The sequence below is a fragment of the Staurois parvus genome, unplaced genomic scaffold, assembly GCF_062004578.1.
Source record: "Staurois parvus isolate SC_StPar_1 unplaced genomic scaffold, SC_StPar_1.0 ptg000097l, whole genome shotgun sequence".
Classification (NCBI taxonomy): domain Eukaryota; kingdom Metazoa; phylum Chordata; class Amphibia; order Anura; family Ranidae; genus Staurois; species Staurois parvus.
In genome coordinates, this window is record NW_028317893.1 from 1,840,788 (window position 1) to 1,859,806 (window position 19,019).

Here is a 19,019-nt window from a genome sequence, read left to right on the forward strand (position 1 = left end):
GAGTGAGGAGTAGGGAGCTGCATGTAATGGGTGTAAGATGGATACTTACCTGATCTGTTTTGACACAACACATGGTAAAAGATCTCACATTTCATCAGTGTGTGTAGTGCTGTTTGATAGAGAGCAGCAATTAAATACATAGCTGCCTCTGCATCTACATACCAAGAAAAATGTCAATATCATCCCTTTACAATTTATACAAAATGTGTTATTTGTAGTCTGTAGCATTCATTGCAGGGCAATGGTGCCGTGGCAAGCTGATAATTGCAGTGTAAAATGAGGTCCTTTGAGGCATTTAAATGATTTTAAGTGCCATTTGAAATGTAACACATTAAACAGATCAATATTTTCCTTATTATCAAGTAGTAAAACTCTGAGTGACCTTTGCCATATCATTATTGTAGGCAAAACTGTGCATTGGATTCATGCCTCTAAAGCTGCATTGGTCTTCTGTAGTTTGTCACCATTAACTCATGAGTGACATGTTTACAAGATAAAGCCCAACCCTACAACTGTGTTTTTTCCATTTTGGGTAAATCAGGGAAGAGTTAGAACTTCTATCCATTTTTATTGAGCTTTTGGGCCCAATGAGGGAGATTCCCTTGCTTCCTGTCCTGTGATACTCTGTATATCAAAGTGTGTCAGGGTGCCATCATAGCAGAAAGCGAGGAGAAATCTCAAAGGGGACAAAAACTGCAATAAAACTTGACAAAGAATCCAACCCTGTCTAACTCTATCCAAAATTAACAAAAGTGTGGCTTGGCCAGAGCTAAGGTTTAAACCTAATTCCAGGTTTTTGTTACTTTAAATAGTTACTTTGGACCAAGCGCTGTGTGGGGACTTCCCATCCCACTCCCAGAACAAAATTGGGTTGGGATGAGCACTGCTTAGCCATTCACATGAAGCTTTTACTTTTCTGAATGAGCACAAGGCTTACTCTGATGGGCTGGAGATTGTAGCGTCATCCATCCGTCTCAGCGGAGGAAGTCTTGTAGTCATTCAGAAAAGTCAAAGCTTCCTGTGAATGGCTAAGCAGCACTCATTCTGTCTTGATTTTGGATGAGAGAGATGTGTCACATTATGCTCTGACACTGCACAACATAGGGCAAGCTGTAATTTCAAATAAATAATAAGGTATGTGGCCTAGCCCTGTTATATGTCTGGTTGAGGTACCACAGAGAATCCTATCACTGCCTGCTAACCTGTCACAAGATTTCTGTTTGACTTGCTACCAGGAAGCAGCTGGCTTAATGCTGGGAGCCAATGTCACTTTGGAGCGAGTGTGGTTTCACACTAGGGGCAGGGCCATCAATAGCATGCTAACCACCCATGGCAAATGTCACAGAGGATGTCCACAGTCATCAATTGTAGTCTGAAGCAGCAATTTAGCTGCGATTTACAGCAGTGGTCTCCAAACTGTGGCCCATTCTCACCGCACATGCGCGGCTAAGGGAGCGCGCAGCGCGGTGATCGGCGGTGCGCTGTGTCCCTTGGACACAGAAGATCACCGATCACGGAAAGAGCCGAAGATGTCGGCTCGGTCATGTGATCAGCTATGTCCAATCACAGCTGATTAAATGTAAACAGGGAAATGCTGGTTATCAGAATTTCTCCCCTTTCGAGCTGGCACGCTGACAGCTCGAGAGGAGAGCTGGTAATCGGCTTTCCGTGGAGGGGACATGTACACTGATCATCGGGGCACTGATGATCAGTGTGCCGTGATGATCAGTGTAGCCCCAGCAGTGCCACCTGTCAGTGTCCATCAGTGCCTCGTGCCAGTGCCCATCAGTGCCACATCAATGCCACATATCAGTGCCTACCAGTGCACATCAATGCCACATATCAGTGCCCATCTGAGCTGCCTTTCAGTGTCACCCATCAATGCCAGTCAGTGTCACCTATCAATGCCAATCAGTGCCACCCATCAGTGCTGCTAATCAGTGCCACCTATCAGTGCCAGTCAGTGCTGCCTAACAGTGCCAGTCAGTGCCGTCTAACAGTGCCGCCTATCAGTGCCATATATCAGTGCCATGTATCAGTGCTGCCTTTCAGTGCCCACCAGTGATGCCTGTCAATGCCTATCAGTGCCACCTATCAGTGCCCATCAGTGCCACCTATCAGTGTCCATCAGTGCAATCTATCAGGGCCCATCAGTGCAGCCTCATTAGCGCCCATCAGCGAAGGAGAAAAAAATCACTTATTTACAAAATTTTATAACAAAAACTAAGAAAAAATGTTTTTTTTTCAAAAATTTCAGTGGTTTTTGGTTTGTTTAAGAAAAAATAAAAAAAACTCAAAGTTGATTAAATACCACCAAAATAAAGCTCTATCTGTCACAAAAAAATGCTAAAAATTTAATATGGGTACAGTGTTGCATGACCGCGCAATTGTCATATCAACCTTAGACTAGATAGTGAAGGATGACTCTCCACTACTTTCAGCACTGCAGAACAACCTATTTGTGCTCCTTCTCCTTCCCCCAGTCTTTGTGCAGCTCCTCCTGTTGGAATTGGTCAAACTCCATCTTTAGCTGTGCACATGGAGTTTGAATGGCCTGGAGCAGCTGCTATTAAGCTATCAGGAGCCGGGAGTAGATACACTGCACATGAATGCAGTTTAAGTGGACAATTCAGCTCCTCCTCCAAACAGTAGTATGGAGAGGAATGAGGTGGGGAGGACTTCCTACAGTTTCATCGGTAATGTGAGGACCGTCACCATTTTCAAAAGGAGGAGCTATGGTATGTCCTATTTATTGCATATAGAACTGTATAAGAGGACTTTCTGAAAATCTTCCTGAAAGAAGAACTTACACTTTAATATATTGTATAAGTAAAAATAATTATTAAATCTTTAAATCAATATTCCAACACCATCCACTCTTTCCTTTTCCACTTTACCTTTTGCTGCATTGTGTTGTTTTTGTTATATGTGACATTTTTACTATTTGATTACTGGTGTGAGAAACTATTGGCCATTATAGTGTGATACTAAAGGAAAGGTTTATATAGCCTTTACTTTTTTTTCTTACCTGGAGTTCTTCTTTAAATACGATGTGTTGTCTGACCTGGTCCAGTTCACATTGTACATGGTACTAATGGGCATGCTGGATACCTAGGATCAGCAATCCGAAACACAAAAGAGAGTTTTAATAATGTTCTTGGGGAGTCTGCCCTCCAGTGGGAAGAGGTTTCCAGAGGTTGAATCTGTTTAGTCAGCTGTACCATCTGTACAGAAATGCTCATTTTCAGAACATTTGTTGGATATCTTGTGAAGATGAGCAGCGTTTAATAATAGCTATTAAATACCAGGAGGAAAAGGCTCTATTGTTGCACAGAAGTAGTGAGAAGACCGGATAGTTAGATCTACAGATGAAAAGAACAAATTGATAGCACTTCCACAAAGGAACGCCACGCCATGGATCACCACAGTCATTTTGTAGATATAGATAGAAATGGATTATAGTCTGCTGAGAAAAGGCACTGCTAAAAGGTATCGCTGATAGTTAAAAGAGATATTTTGGAATAAGCAGGAGACTTCACAGGTCATGACCCAACAATTGCAGATGTATCTGCAGACCATTATTTTGTACTCAGCATACAAGGAGAGAAAAAAAATTAAATGTTTCCATTTTCAGAATACCTGAAGCCTGCACTGTTTTATTAAATTAACAGATGGTAGAGTGTTTTCCATTATTTGTAGATAGGGGAAGGACAAGTAAAGTGCGCTTTGGAGAAAAGCTTATTTTGGTCAAAGGTTGACAGACAACAGCAGTGAACCGGTTAGTGGAATAATGCAAGTGCATGTAATGCAATTGAAACTGTTTATGGAAGTAAAAATGGAAAAAGGGCAGATGGAGGAATGGGAAATGCAGGTCATCCACTCTGCAACAATGTGCAAGTCTTGTCAACTGTGAAATAGCTTTGCACAAGCATACATTACTTACTGTGGATTTTAGTTCACATGTCATGCTGCCATCATAAAGTTAAAGGTGCATGAAAGTCAGGAAAAATGTTCTTACTGAGACATTTAAAGTGACATTGTACTGTTTTACAACTTAGTATTGTTACAGGTATACATTTGTGATACTGCAATGATACAAATTTATGGGAACTGTAACATATTGTACTTATTTTTGTTTTGGGCTGTTACCAAGCTTATTTACCTGTGCCAGTAATAACTAAGTATTGTTTATATCCGTTTGCTCAGATTTTTTAGCCCAATTGTAGTATTGTACTTTTTTCCATATAGCTCTTTATTGGTATTATTTAACTGATTTTTGCTTAGAATCGTATTCAAGTATATATAAACTCAGTCAATAAAGGTTGCATATAAGCATACATTTTTTGTTTTTGCTTTCATAGGTCACTATTTTTAAATGTGCAACTTTAGTGAAAGTAATATTTGGTGAACCTACCATAAAAGGTCCAAGCAGGGTGACAGCACTCTCTTTGTCCCACATTTGTGCTTTCTGTTGTCAATCACACACAGTCCATAGAGAGATTATAAGCAGATGTACATTGCACAGACATGTTTCATTGTTGTCATCATAGGGCCGGTCACCATTGCATGTCCTGGAAGGGGCACTGGGGGGGGGGGTTTCATTACCTGCCATGCCTACTCTGGCGTTAACGTGCAAGGTGTGGGAGGAAACTAAGAAAATTATAGGGATCTTCAACTTTACTAGATATACTCCAATATGGGGAAATGATAAGCTTCCTGAACTTCTTGTTCTTCAGGGCTTTCAGAGATGGAAAAGAGTAGGAGTTTCCACCTTAACACAACTTTATGATAATGGAACTCTCAAAACGGTTTAGCAGTTGAGGATAGAGTTTTCTTTACCTCAAATGTGTTTTTCTATTTTCTTCTGCAGTAGTGTTTTTCTCCCCTACTCCAATGCTGGACAGAATAGTTCAAGCAACATCAACTAAGGGACTTATTTTAGACACCTATTCAGATTTATTAGCCACTTGCCTACCGGGCACTTATACCCCCTTCCTTACCGGGCCAATTTTCAGCTTTTAGCGCTGTCGTAGTTTGAATGACAATTGCGCGGTCATGCAACTTTATACCCATATGAAATGTTTATCATTTTTTTCTCACAAATAGAGCTTTCTTTTGGTGCAAAAAATTGGAAAAAAAGTTGATGAGGCTGCACTGATGGGCACTGATAGGCAGCACTGATGGGTACTGATAGGCGGCACTGATAGCTGACACTGATTAGCACTGATAGGCAGCACTAATGAGCTGGCACGGATAGGCGGCACCAATAGGTGGCACTGATCGGCGGTACTGATAGGTGGCACTGATCGGCGGTACTGATGGGCGGTACTGATAGGCAGCAATGATGGGTGGCACTGATAGGCAGCACTGATAGGTGGCACTGATAGTCAGCACTGACTGGCGGCGCTGCTGGGCACTGACTGGCACAACTGCTGGGCACTGACTGGCGGCACTGCTGGGCACTTACTGGTGGCACTTCTGGGTGGCACTGACTGGCGTCACTGCTGGGCTGCACTGATAGGCACAGGTGGGTGGCACTTCTGGGCACAGGTGGGTGGCACTTCTAGGCACAGGTGGGGGGCACTGCTGGGCACAGCTGGGCGGAACTGGTGGATGGCACTTCTGGGCACCGATCATCAGGGCACTGATCATCAGTGCCCTGATGATCGGTGCCGATCCCTGCTCTGACAACTGCCAGTTCCCGGCAGTACTTTCCTCACGCTCTGACAGCATGAGGAAAGTGCAGCCGAGAACCGGCAATTGCATTTCCCGGTGATTAGCGTGTCATTGGACACGGCTGATCACATGGTAAAAGGCCTCTGTGATTGGCCTTTTACCACATCACATGATCAACTGTGTCCGTAGGACACAGCGATCACAGAGATCGCCGGGTGCGCGCTCTTGGGGGCGCACAGGAGAGCGCGTTCGGCTATCTGTGTCATTCAGCTATCTGCAGTTGGCAACTGGTTAAAGAAATTTGTATTGAAGCTCCCAGTTGTCTAGGACAGGATGGGAACAGGATATTGGTTCCATTTTGGAGGAGATCTGGGGGAAGGTTCTTCAGACTCTTCTTGCGGTGTCTCTTTCTCCATCACATAGATTAGTGCAGATTTGTATTCTTCATAGAGTATAAAGAACCCCTGAATTTCTCCACATCATAGGTCTGAAATCTGTCCCAGCTTGTGCTAGATGTGGTAAGTCTGGTACTCTTATACATCTTTTGTGGTGGTATCCTAAACTCCATAAATATTGGGCAGAGGTGGTTGGTACACTTAATGGACTTTTTGATGCGAATATCCCTGTCTAACCACTGGTTGGTCCACTGGGCTATGTAGATTCTTTGTTATACACGTTCCCTATGGTGATAACTTTTGAACAACATACATATTTTTTAAGAAATTCAGTAAGTAAATTTGATGCTATTTGGGTAAAAAGAATTAAACGCGTTTCCTGTATGGTAATGGGTTTATTATGTATATGTATTTTAAATACTGGTGTCTACGCTTGGGGATATTTCTGTTCCCATGGACATTACGATGACTAGTTATAGATGAGGGTATTTTTATGGCTGTATCTCTCCATTAATATACTATTATGCTTTAAAGCTGTAATGATAACTGGGTAGGATGTCCTTTTTTTTGTTTTTTTGTGTTATGTGTTTTTGTGTTTTATGTTTTCTTTTCTGTAAAATCCTGTGTGGCGAGTATTGTATGTATAGTTTGTTGGTGTTTGTTTATCATGATGAAAAAAGGAAAAAAAAATGATGTAAATAAAAAGGATGGATGTCAGTGGCATCTCTCCCCTCACTCCCACCAGCTAACAGCGTAGTAGTGGATGATAGGTAGGCACATTTCTGGGGCCTGCCTCCTTTTTCAAGCAGCTTGGTGGAGGAGGCGGGGCGTTAGGGTTACGTTGCGGTCCTTTCACCTGGAGAGACAATGCTGATATCCATCCTTGAGCTAGTCTCCACCTATACCTTGCAGCTCCTATTGGTCTATCCACACTGGAGTGAGCTGTATGTGCACACCACACTGACCACCAAAGCTGTTAACAGTTTTTTTCTCATGTAAGTGAGAATTGAATAAAGTGTCAATTGTTTTATCTCACACTCAAAAAAAAAGAACTAAAGACAAAACTTTATTATTTCAATTTCAGATGGAGTAAGGAAGAGTTACAACCCCTATCAGTTTTATATTGCTACAGTATCTGTGTCCCATTGGGGAGATTTCCCTTCACTTTCTATGCCAAAGCCAAAACAGGAAACCCCTCTAAATTGAAGGAATCTTTTGTTGTCACTAGGGTAACCAAAACTGGTGTCCCTATTGGAAGATTTCTCCTCCATTCCTGTTCTGGTGACTTTAAGTGATAGCAGTTGCCAGGACAAATAAAGAGGATGAAGGCTTACCTTTAAAGGAGGAGTCCACACAACTCTGTTTGGATATTAATGCTTCGTTATATCATTTTGCTGGTGCAGGAACATGTAAATGTGGGGAAAACACTGATAGAAAGGAAGAGAGTCACAAATTATGTCAGGGAAATCTTGCTGTTGTAGTATCCAATACATATGAAATCATTGGGGTTGACCCACCAAGCCCCATTTATAAACAAACTAGCATACCATACTTGCTTAACTTACTCTTCCAAAAGATGGATGTTGAGCTTTCAGTAGATGCTGGAGTATGTCTTTTTAGGAATTACTTATACCATATCTCCTGAGACTCCTGGTGGCTCTGTACTTGAGTTCCCAGTCTTGCACATTTGTTTGGCCACTATGTGTAGTTCCATTCTGAGGAACACAGACTCAGAAGCATGAAACGTTTGCCACTAAAATCCCCAGGAGTTATAAGCGAACAAGAGATGATTCAGACCACCACATTACAAATATTACTTATGAGATATTATATATATATATATATATATATATATATATATATATACTGTACAGTGCTCAGCATAAATGAGTACACCCCAACAGATTTGTCAGAAAACCTTTACTTTCCTTTCAAAATCAACATTTTCTATGGGACTCTATGCTACAAAATACTCCCACAAATGCGGGCCATTGATTGCAAGCAAGCTTTGTTAATTTGCACACACTAAAAGGTATTTTTTCTAACAAATTAATTCAATACCATGTTGCAAAAATGAATACACCCCAATGAAAGTCTTAGGAGCAAAGATACATTTTTTACAACAAAATCCTAATTAACAAGAATTCAACTACAGGTGAGTCTAATTATTCATTAAACAGGTGTCCAGCAGACAGTTGATTATAAAAGGGTGTTACTTAACAAAGAAAACCCCTTCCCATTTAATTCTGTCAGCAATGGCACCACATGGAAAAGAAATGTCACAAGGCCTGCGAAAGAAAATAATTTCTTTACACAAGAAAGGTGAAGGCTGCAAGAAGACAAGCAAAGCTTTACTTATCAGGTAGAATACTGTACCAAAAGTGATACAAAAACTTAACAAAGATGGAACTGCAAACATCTCAGAGAGACGTCCAGACCATCCATGGAAGTTAACACCTCAGCAGGAGCGTCTTCTGATGAGAATGGTTGAAGAAAATCGATATGCAAGTTCACTGCAGTTAGATAAAGAAGTAGAAAGCCAAACTGGGTGATTGTTTCTCATGACACAATATGGTGTACACTGTAGAGGAATGGCATGCATGGGTGTCGTTCACGAAGGAAGCCTCTCCCAAAGCCCATGCTCAAAAAAGCCCACCTAGAATTTGCCAGGGTCCATGCTGAAAAAGAAGACTACTGGGACTCTGTACTCTAGAGTGATGAGAACAAGATAAATATTTTTGGAACTGATGGCTTCAAAACTGTATAGCGTCACAAAGGTGAGGAGTACAAAGAAAAATGCATGGGACCTACAGTGAAACATGGTGATGGCAGTATCCTTCTGTGAAGCTGCATGAATACTGCTGGTATCAGGGAGCTGCATTTCATTGATGGTATCATAAATTCACAATGTACTGCTCTATATTAAAAGAGAAGACACTACCATCACTCCGTGCCCTTGGTCGTCGTGCACTTTTCCAACATAACAATGATCCAAAACACACATCTAAGGCCACTGTTGTATTCCTGAAGAAGAACAGAGTAAAAGTGATTCAGTGGCCAAGTATGTCTTCTAATCTGAACCCAATCGAACACCTAAAGGGGGAATTCTGAAGAGACTCTACATCCGGCATCCAGACTCTAAAAAGAGGTCGTTCTTGCAGAATAAAAAAAAATATATGTTGCAATATGTCGCCAACTTGTTCATTCCATGCCTAGAAGACTTGGTGCTGTCCTTACAAATCATGGAGGTCATACAAAATGCTAGATGTAGTAGTTGTTGTTGTGTATTCATTTTTGCATCAACAAATTTGAGTAAAACTGAAGATTTTGCAATCTAAATTATATTACTAACCTTATGAGCTAAACAAAATGTTCTATAAAACTCAGTTTTGTCAAAATTTAGCAAATTGTTGTGTTCATTGAAATATTGATTAAAAGCATACTTTTCAAAAGGGGTGTACTCATTTATGCTGCACACTGTGTCAGAATGCATATACAGTGAGGAACAGAAGTATTTAAACACCCTGCGATTTTGCAAGTTCTCCCACTTAGAAATCACAGAGGGGTCTGAAATTCACATTGTATGTGCATTCCCACTCTGAGAGACAGAATTTAAAAAAAAAATCAGGAAATCACATTGTATGATTTTTAAAGAATTTATTTGTCTTGCACTGCTGAACATAAGTATTTGAACACCTGAGAAAATCAGTGTTAATATTTGGTACAGAAGCCTTTGTTTGCAATTACAGAGGTCAAACGTTTCCTGTAGTTCTTGACCAGGTTTGCACACACTGCAACAGGGATTTTGGCCCACTCCTCCACACAGATCTCCTCTATATCTGTCAGGTTTCGGGGCTGTCGCTGAGCAACACAGAGTTTCAGCTCCCTCCAAAGATGTTCTATTGGATTTAGGTCTGGAGATTGACTAGGCCACTCCAGAACCTTGATATGCTTCTTACGGAGCCACTCCTTGGTTATCCTGGCTGTGTGCTTCGGGTGGTTGTCATGTTGGAAGACCCAGCCACGACCCATCTTCAATGCTCTGACTGAGGGAAGGAGGTTGTTGCTCAAAATCTCACAATAAATGGCCCAATTCATCCTTTCCTTAATACAGTGCAGTCATCCTGTCCCCTTTGCAGAAAAGCACCCCCAAAGCATGATGTTACCACCCCCATGCTTCACAGTAGGGATGGTGTTCTTGGGATGCAACTCATCCTTCTTTTTCCTCCAAACACGACGAGTGAAGTTTAGACCAAAAAGTTCTACTTTGGTCTCATCTGACCACATGACTTTCTCCCATGCCTCCTCTGGATCATCTAGATGGTCATTGGCAAACTTCAGACGGGCCTGGACATGTGATGACTTGAGCAGGGGAACCTTCCATGCAATGCATGATTTGAAACCATGACGGCGTAGTGTTCTACTGACAGTGACGTTTGAAACTATGGTCCCAGCTCTCTTCATGTCATTGACCAGCTCCTCCCTTGTAGTTCTGGGCTGATTCCTCACCTTTCTTATCATCAGTGATACCCCACGAGGTGAGATCTTGCATGGAGCCCCAGTCCAAGGGAGACTCACAGTCATCTTTAGCCTATTCCATTTTCTAACAATTGCTCCAACAGTTGATCTCTTTTCACCAAGCTGCTTGGAAATTGCCTGTAGCCCTTTCCAGCCTTTTGGAGGTCCACAATTTTGTCTCTGGTGTCTTTTGGCAGGTCTTTGGTCTTGCCCATGGTAGTAATTGGCGTCTGACTGACTGTGGGGTGGACAGGTGTCTGCTTTAATGGCTATTGTAGTATTTTTATTTTTGCTATAGACCATTTCTATTTCGTAAGACAGCTGACAATTGATGGTAAAGGTCTATGATTGGCCATGTACCTTTTATTTGGTAAAATGTCAACTTGTAAATGTAGAATTATGACCTCCCTTTAATACATTATTTGCAGCACATAATTATGTGTCCTGCAAATTATAAAGACCCACAAATAGCTGCTAAGCCTGCCAGCAAAATCCACCTACTGGAGCTTCATGTGATGGTGTGGCAACATTGCTTCACCGCTCCTAAACACAGAGTTTTCACTTCTATGTAGGTTGTGCTTGTTTACAGCACAGTGGGAAAATAAAATGTTGCGAGGGGAGGGCATGGCTATCAGCATTATCATTACTGTTTAACCAGCCTGTAGCTTGTTAATCAGCAACAGGCCACCCATATTCCTGCCCACTGCTTTTTAGATTGACAGCACTGCTGAAAATGTCTCACTGTGAGCTGCAGTGTAAAGGAAGTGGAGCGTGTGAGAGGATTTGCAGGAGAATCTGAGGGAGGGTAAAGAAAGTTTTTGTTCACTTTATGAGGCTTGTTCTTTACATAGTAAAAGCATCTGGAACTTTTAGTTTAGACTTTCATACAGGAACCTTTTAGTTGCACTTTAATTATACTCTATAAAGCCTTTGCTTAGCCATCTGATTAGACAGTCTTTCTATGTTCTGTCTAAAGTAAAAACAGATAACTGGAGATTTCAGAGTTGTAGACCTTGCAATAGGAGAGCATGGACAAAATGTGGGATTTGTCTAGCTCTGTAGGCATTGAGACTCTTAAGGGTAGAAAACATTTCATTTAAAATGTTTATTAGATATATTAGGCCGCAATCTCTGAGCTTCAAATTCAATATATAGGAGACTGGCAGACAACCATGTAAGCGAACATTGCATGGTCAGGGATTAAAGGATTCCTTTTTTTCAGTAAGTCTGACTTTTCATCCTTAAGTGCCAGAGTGTGTAATGATAGTATTGATCATGTTCAAGCGTTCACTTTGTATAGCTTTTAACTCCCTTAGAAACAAAATGTATCTGCTCTCTACTCAAATGACAAGACAGAACTATACTAAAGATTTTTATGCAGTATTTTTCATATTTGTGTATACATCGGTTCATTATAAAATGTTTTGGAAAGATTACATTTCTAAAACTGGCAATATAGCAATTTCCCCTTTTAAATTTCTGTAAAAAGTTCTATAGCTTTAAGGTTAAGAGCACCTACCTGTAAGCTTGAGGTTGTTATTTGAAGCAGTCATCGTTTTAAAGCTCCAACTTTTACCATGTGTGAAGCTGCTCCTACCATTCATGTCATTGATGAGAAAATATCTCAGCTTTTATGATGTATGATGTGCAATAGGAGCATTCTGTCAAAGATGCTGAAGGAACTGGCTTGGGTCTTCCATTCACCCCTTCTGTGACAAAATATGCTCTCATTTTTATTGGAAATATCAAGTACACATAAGATTATAGGTTGTGTAAATTGAGTCAACTCTACTTTGGGGGGAAAGGATGACAGCCATAAAGGGCATACAACTAAAGGTGCCCACACATAACTGCAGCAGCCCTAACCCTAACATTATGCCCATATGCAGAGCCATTCTGCTAGGCAAAACCCCAACACTGTTGAAGCCTGCCTGCACCCTCCCACCGTCCTCATGCTTTCAGGCTGCTGGGGGTATTTATGGGGTTGATTTACTAAAGGCAATATACTCTGCAGCTGCAGTTGCTCCAGAGTTTAGTAAATGAGTAGAAGCTCTGCTGACTTCCATTATCCAATCATGTGCAAGCAAAAATGCTGTTTTTTCCCCCATGCATGTGATTGGGTATTCTTTGCAAAGTGAAGCTTTACTTCATTTACTAAACTTTGGAGCAACTGCTCTTGTAGAGTGCAACTGCACTTTGCAAAGTGCACAGTCTATTCACCTTTAGTAAATCAACCTCAATGTGTCTGGACTTCACACCTTACAGCAGTGCTTTGTTTCTGCATTGAGCAACTTGCTTTAATACCTTATTTAAATGGCAATAGAGCCTTAAATTACAACTGTATTTTTTACCTTAACCTCTTCGTGCTGGCCGCACGTCTGAGCCTTGACGCCGAGCGGCCGCACATTTGCGTGCAATTAAGAAAAACATATGTGCTGATTGAGTGCGCCCTGCGTGCTCCCAGCACTCATCCGGTACTCACAGAAAAGTCCCTATCTCCTCTTTCGACAGGGACTTTTCCCAATCATGTGACCACCGTGACAGCAAATCACAGCGGTCACATGACCCTAAAACCCTGCCCCGCCTCCCGGTTTCTGAAACCCTTAAAGGGCCAGGGGGCACTGGTGCCAAGGGGTTAAATTAGTTCCCGCCACCCTGCTGAGTGCTGCACACTAGGTCTTATACCTACATTAAGTCACAGTTCAGTGATCTATACTGTGTGAATCAACTCAGATCTGTACAGACTTTTCTCAGAAAATAGCCAGTTCTAGCCACATGTGCGCTGAAGCCCCATTCATTCCATGTGAAAGCTGTACTCATAACGGCCTTAAATGATTACTCAGAGTGCAGCTTTCCCATGGGAATGAATGGGTCTGCACTACTTAATAAAGAAAAAAATAAAACTAGTTGGCCTTTAATTAGGGTTCTTAATTAAATTAAATCTCTCAATTTGTTTTTCAATATTTACTGCACATAATGCAAAGTTTTTACCAACTACTGTCTACATTCTCAATACATCGATAGTCACCATCTAGCAGTTTTGTTTTTAAAAATAAAACTGTCCATGTATTCCTTAGTTCTCTTACACTGTCAGGGGCCGGATGATAGTTCTGTATGATGATAAACTTGTATATCACAAAAACATTTTACAATGGTGTTCAGTATAAACTGTACGGAAAATAATTTTCATTCATTGATAAATAATTTTGGTGCTCACTGCCATGGGTTAAAGGCAAATCCTGCATGTTCCAGGTTCATGGTCCTGACGAACATACGGTTTAATTTGTTTGACCAAATTCTTTGTAACTATAATGCACTACTTGGCATGCGAACTTAGATTAACTAGCTTAAAAGGGCCAATAATGGTAACTTTGTTATGTGCCAGCCCCTTTGCTATAAAAGGGTGGGATTCCTGCAGCTGTTTGCCAGTGTTGGATTAGACGTTTTGAGAGGGCTGACAGTCTGTGTAGGGAATGTTAGTTGCTATACAGTGCTTTACTATTCTATATTTTGTTAAATAACTACCTTTTTGTGTGTGTTGGCAACAACTGTATTTGCCTGGTTGCTCTTTAGCTGCTCACATAAACCCATACCCCCCACCTGCCCCACCTGCTTTTTCCTGTTGTTGTTGATAGGGGTTTAGTGTTTCAGTGCTTATTTTTTGGAGCGAAGTATGTTCTATTTTCTGCTGCTATGGGCCTTTTTTTATCTCATGGTACACATCATGCACTTGCCATAGGCGGTAGAGTAGTGTGCACTGAAGCACCACATTTATACCCCCTATTTCAATAGCTACCATTAAATTTAGGTAATCTCCTTTATTAAATAAATTGTAGGCAATTTTGAGAGGCAGCCCCCCCCCAAGTCTTCAGTTGGATTTGGTGTTTTGTTTGTGTGTCATCAATGTCAGATAGGATTCAATAAATCTCCGCACAAATTGAACCCAGGCAGATTCACCCATCCAGGGGCGGACTAACCATTTGGAAACTCGGGCACTGCCCGAGGGCCCTGGTTCAGTAGGGGGGGCCCCTGGTACCTTTTTCATAGGCTTTTTTGAGTTTGGACAAGGACACAGGGGCCCCATGATCCCCTATTGTCCGGGGGCCCCATGAGTTGTCAGTCCGCCCCTGCACCCATCTTTACTTATCTGATTATCAAGCACTTTTTAAAGCTGGTATCACAAAGAGCATTGCTGAAACACTCCAAAAGGGAGTGTTGACATGGTAATTGAATTGAGGTGTGATGTATGTATTTGCCTAAAAGGTAGAATTCTACTTTTACAGATATTAACTTTACAAATATTACAAATCAAGAGCATATTAGAAGTAAACATACCTATGCATGCAAGATGCTGATAGTTATTTTATCCGTTTTGGAAAGTAATTAGCTATTTTAATGAACTAAAAACTATAATAATAGATCATTTATGTAAGCTTGCATTTGTATTGTTGCATTACTGAACACCTTTCTACTGTTTCAGGTGTTTGAATAGAGTAAGATCACTGGGAAATAATTGAGGGTCAAGCATTTTTATGCAAAGATTTGTGTATGTCACATAAAGTTGAAGCTTAAAATGGAATATTATAGCAAACAATTGCTTGCACTTGTCAAAGATGCCTTTAATTTCATGGTTATTTAATGTGTGCTATTTTTTGCATATATTGTGTTTTTGACTCCAGGCAACAAGTGAAATGTTCCTTTGAATGGTTAATGGTATCCAGAAAACATTTCTATTCTGACAAAGTCCTTTTAATTTGCTTTAGTGTACTTATTTACATTTCCAATAAACTCTTGTGGAAAGGACTTTCATTGGATACACCCTTATTCTAAGGTGTTTGCAGAAAGCATGATTTCTTGTGAGGATGTCTCAGTGTATGTGTCTAGGTAAGAAGCCTTAACCATTATAATGCAGTGTTCAAAAATGTTGGTAACTGTTTTGGGAATAATTACCAGCACGCATTATTTTTTCAGACAGAACAGGGCTTTGCTGGATAAAGCTACTACAAACACCTCAAATGCAAAACCACTAAATATACTTACAGGGCAAGTTTAAAGTGAAACTTTTAGGACAGAATGTTGAAGGCTTAGAACCTTTGTTAGATTTATAGTGCTATGTGTGGCCTTGTTGGAGAGGTTACAGACAGCAATAAAAACACAGAGGATCTAAACCTTTCCCATTCTTTATATTACATGTTTATATTTAGGTCAGTGTCTATATTAGAGAGATTTCCCCTTATGATGACAGCACAGGAACTGAGTGGATATCTCCCCAACAGGTGCACAGGCAGTAATAACACTCTTGTAAGTGCCAAGCCACGCTGCCCATTGCATTTAGCTAAAGTGATTGTAGTGAGGTAGACTTGTACACTGTGTCTTTGTACTTATACAAGGTAAAACCCACATTAGTACTTGTAAGTTATTGATTCAGTCTTCAAGGGTCAATCCACCCAAAGCAGTTATTTCCTGTTTAGTTGATGCTGGAGCATGAAAATACCTATCAGTTCCTTATATCACTGAAAGACTCTGGTTTTGGAATTTGGTACCAGGCCTGACCTGGCCAATACAAGAGGATATGACTATATATATATATATATATATATATATATATATATATATATATATTGTATATTAAGGAGAATGGAAACACCATAAGGTGGGCTGGTACATAAAAACCTCCCAGCCCAAAGATCTCCCTCCTTGATCAAATACAGTGTGTACAGAATGGCATAAAGTGTGGGAATAAAGACAAAGGCATAAAGTGCAGGTACTGTAGTTACAGGATGGATAGCCTATCAACCATCAGAAATATTTCTCACTAGCACACACAATCCTTGCATTTTGAGATTAGTTTGTTAAACATAGTAAGATAGTAGGGTCTATACAAAGTTCCTTAATCAAGGTACAAAGACAAAGTAAAAACGTCATAACTATATCATATTTTTACCTGAAACATGTTAACATAAATTTACAAAGCTTAACCAAGGATAAAGTAAAGCAGTGGTCTACAAACTGTGGCCGAGGGCTGGATGTGGCCCTTTGCTAGCCTTTATCCGTCCCTTGGAGCAATATTCCTCCCACTGTTTTGAGGCACCATTCAACACTGATACCAACAGTGGGGCATCATTTCCCCAATTGACACCAATAATGTGGCACTATTTATCCCACTAATAGCAAAAAGGGGGCACTATTCCATCCACTGACACCAATGATGGGGTACTATCCCTCCCAGATACCAGTGGTGTGACACTATGCCTCCCCCTACTACTGTCCACAAGTACACTGCAACAGAACACCACACATGAGGCATTGTTTACTCTCATTGATGCCGGGCCTGGGACTTTTTCTACCCCCAACACGCACAATCCGCCCCCCCAAAAGTCTGAAGGACAGTAAATTGGCTCTGTTTGAGTTTGGAAATGTTGAAGTTTGGAGACCCCGAGGTAAAGAATAAAAAGTTTAACCTCTACAATGTTGGTACACCAAGAGCTTGGGAGTAGGAAAGTGAATGACAGCACAAATGTGAAATCAAGCTTCTGTCTCAATTGGCTCCTGTCTAAATTGACCCTGGTATGTGTATGCATGAATGTGAATTAGGGACCTTAGATTGTACACCCTTTGAGGGCAGAAACTGATGTGAATGTACAAAATATTTGTAAAGCACTACGTAAATTGATGGTGCAATATAAGTACCATAAATAAATAAAAAATAAAAATTTTAAGCACTGTGGAGGAAAATTGATCCTAAATGCAGGTGCTTGCTATCGAATATTGCAAAGCTTCACATATAGAAATTATGGGAAGAAGCAGGAGTCATTATGTACAACAGATATGTAATATAATTGCATCAACTGATATTTTTGATCACTTGCTATGAGAGTTAGGGCCATATACAGAAAGTTTACAGTGTATATGTGAATAGATTAACAAAAGCATTCCTTTCAGAAAATCTAAACACCAATGTATGTATGATAATAAATGCCTGATATAAATACAGTATATTTAAATATTCTGCTCTTCACAAATGTGAGTTTGGCACCATATTTAAGCGTGGACATGGAGATAACTGTAAATCCCACTCTGCCCTGCAGGCTTTATTGTATTTTAATTTATGCCCAAGACAAGTGGTGCTATAATCATTTATTCAAATGCCAGACTGTAATTGAAAATTGTCAATGTGAAAGGAAGATGAAGCATCTGAACAGAACCACATGTGAGAAGAGATGTTTGCCTCTATAAAATTCCTGGAGCTGGTGCAGACTTAGACTAAAGCGAACCTTTCCCTTCAATGTACATCTAAACAGACCCCGGACAAAGAAACCTAACTGCAGACACTTACCCACATTTTTCTAATGCTCCTCAGAAGCCTTTGGACCCAAGGAACTCTATATGCAACCAGCAAATTTTAGTTATAAAATCTAAATAGCCCACCCTAGTAATGCAGTTCTCTTTGTTCATTCAAGAGGGTCAGTACCCTGTATAATGGAACATAGATTGGCATGGTAGATATCCAACCTTTGAACACCCATTAACAAATGAACATCCCATATTTGGGAATACAAGGGGTATTCTAAGAGGAAAGTTTGTTTTTTTTTGTCCGTCACCAGTGTCAGCATTTTTCAATTGTTATTGCTGCTAATCTGTAAAGGTCAACTAATATAGCAATGTTCAACATTGACAGGCATCATGAACTCTTTATTCAAATCTTGTAAGATCAGCCTGTACTGTATATTAGCCGTCCAAGTTAGAAATGAAAGTGTCACGGTTAATAACCACATTCTAGATGGTTTTATATTGCTATTTATTGATGCAGTGGAAAATACAAGCATTCAGCTTTGTACCTTTAATCTTTACCTACTTATAACTGTTTGCTTTAATAACTCATATGAAGGGCATATGTCATATGTAAAATGAAAGTGAAACTGTGCTATGCCAAAGCAGGGGAAAGCAACCACTGAATTTTAATGCTGACACCTCCAGCTTTACATACTCTCCTTCCCTCCACTCCCCCGCACCTCCGTTCAGCTGTCGGTAATTAACAGGGAATGCCCAATCACTGGGGCAATTTGTAGAGCGGTGGTATGGCCATACTACAAATGTGCTTAGCATTCCACTGACTTTGGTACTCCTGAAGAGCACTGTTCTTCTGCATGAAAGATTAGAAGAATAAAAAAAAGTTGGGAGCAGAGTCTGTCAAAGTCATGTGACTGGCCTCTCCTCTAGTCACATACAGTAGTTTTCTATGCTGTGTTAAAGTAGTTGTAAACCCTTACATATACCCAGTGAATTGACTGGCCTCAAGTGATACACAGAAATTAAACAAATCCTCTTAGATAAGTTTTACCTGTTTATCTGCAGTCTTCTCCTCTTTACATCTGTTCAGAGTCCAGAATTGTCTGAGAGTTCAGAAAACAGGGGGTGAAGAGCTGAAAT

At 40.5% G+C, this 19,019-nt stretch overlaps 1 protein-coding gene across 10 annotated transcripts in view; it reads left to right on the forward strand.

Annotated features, from left to right (window-relative positions):
• Positions 1 to 19,019, forward strand: part of PTPRM (protein tyrosine phosphatase receptor type M) — a 998,088-nt gene that overhangs the window by 886,735 nt on the left and 92,334 nt on the right. The window lies entirely within an intron of this gene.